We start from the raw sequence: 2,288 nt of genomic DNA, 5'->3' as shown, positions 1-2,288 counted from the left end.
TGACGTGAGCCCAGTGTTTTCTTTTAAAGATAAAAATCTGTTTTAACAGTCTCTTTGTTGCAAGTGATAGAAATCCACCTAACCGAGAGAGAGGAATTTTATCATGAGGATGTGGTTAGGTGGCGGGTGCTCATGGAACCCCAAGGTCAAGGGTACAACTGGATTTCTGGAATAGCCTGGGACCAGAGACCCAGGAACACTGAGGAGAAACCAGGAAGTTATCTTTCTCCTACCCATCTCTTCTCAATCTTTCACTAGGCTGGATTTTTCTGTTTCCTAGTCCACATGGCAGATAATGACCAAATCTACTAGCTCCTGTAGTTTTATCTTTGTACAAGGGAGAGTCAGATTATCAATAGGTTCTTAGTTACAGGTCGGTATTCCCCAGGGAAATTGTTCACTTCCCTGCATTGGGTCAGTTACTCTCTCTGGTCCATACTCTCTCTGGTCCAAATAACTGTGGCCTAGCAGAAGGTACATTTATCAGAGAAGGGGAATCCAAGTGTGTGTGTGGTATAATGGAAATATATTTGATCTTTGTCCCCTGGTCGTGGTACAAAGCTCCTCACGCCCTTGGAATTTCCTGAATGATAGAAGTGTCTTTTGTCATTCGTAAGAAGCCTCTATGGAGTTTATGCTAATGAAGTGACTTAGAGTGGAGCTAAGTGACTACCCTTAGAATGAGTCTGGTCACCAGGAAGACCAAGTGATTAGAGGGGTTGCTACTTTCAGCCCCACGCACCTTGGAAGGGGAAGGGGTGGGGTGGGCGTGGGGTGCTGCTGATTAAGCTCTATGAAAAGTCTTGACCAACAAGATCGATGTTTCCAGGTTGGTGAACACATCCATGTGCTTGTAGGGTGGTGCACCCTTGTTCCATGTGAACCCTTCCAGACTTTGCCCTATGTACCTCTTCATCTGGCTCCTCTTCTGTATCCTTTATAATAAACTGGTAAATGTAAGTCAATGTTTCTCTGAGTTCTGTGAGCTACTCTAGCAAATTAATGGAACCCAAGGAGGGTATTGTGGGAAGCTTCCATCTGTAGCCAGTCAGAAGCACAGATGATGATCTGGACCTTCCATTGACGTCTAAAGTAGGGGGAGGGCAGTTTTGTTACTGAGCCTGTGGGATCTGACGCTGTCTCCAAGTAGATAGTGTCAGAATAGAGTTAAATTGTAGGATACTCAGCCAGTGTCTACTGAGAATTGGAGAATTGGCTTGGTGGTGTTGGAAAAAAACTTTAGAATGTGTACTCCGTTGTGAGATAATTGGGATCCTCCATACATTGTGTGTACTTAAGTTGTGCTCTTATAAAAAAAGTTGAGATTGAATCTAAGATTGTGTAGGACAACAAATTTCCATTATAGTCATTAATTAGATTCCTCGAAAGTAGTGATTTTTAAATTCCCCCTCTTTTATCAAAGCCTCTCCGAGAATGTGAGGGAAGATATCTATGTTGAAAAATTACACATGTACAAAGTTAGAAATTTCATATAGAAGGTTAGAAATTTCAGGTCCCTCAATTTAAAAGTTCTGCTACACTACAGAACTTCATAGCTGAACATTCCAGTTTCTTCTAATAAACATCCAAACCCAATAAGCTTTCATCCTGCGTATTTTCTAACAGCTTTATGTAAGTATAATTAACATATAAACTGTACATGTTTAAAGTGTACAATTTGAACAGCTTTGATGTGTATATACTCATGGAGCCATGAGCACAATCAAGAAATGAACATGGCCGTCACTCCAGTTTTCCTAGTGTCCTTTGTAATTCTTGCCTTCTGTTCCACTCCCCAACTCCCGATAACCACTGAGTTGCTTTCTGTTGCTATATTTTGCTTTCATAGGATTTTATACAGTTACTTGGCACAATTATTTTATGACATTTCATTGTGTGTATCAATCGTTCAGACCTTTTTATTGCTGAATAGTATTCCACTGTGTAGTTGTATCACTGTGTGTTTATCCATTCTGTTAGTGGACATTTGGGTTGTTGTCAGTTTTTAGTTATTACAAATGAAGCTGCTAGAACATTCACATGTAAGTGTTTGTGTAAATATTTGTTTTCATTTCTCTTGGGTAAACCAAGAAAACCCAGGATTGGAATAGCTGGGACGTATGGTAAGTGTAGATAGAAGTTTTTAAGAAACTGGCAGATGTTCACAGTGGTTGTACCATTTCACATTCCTACTATTGATGTACAATGGTGTTGCTCCACAATCTTGCCAACAATTGGGCTGGTCACTCTTTGATTTTAGATATTGTAATAGGTGTCTCATTGTGGGT

The sequence above is a fragment of the Equus caballus genome, chromosome 29 (assembly GCF_041296265.1).
Source record: "Equus caballus isolate H_3958 breed thoroughbred chromosome 29, TB-T2T, whole genome shotgun sequence".
Classification (NCBI taxonomy): Eukaryota; Metazoa; Chordata; class Mammalia; order Perissodactyla; family Equidae; genus Equus; species Equus caballus.
This window is presented reverse-complemented; position numbering follows the sequence as displayed.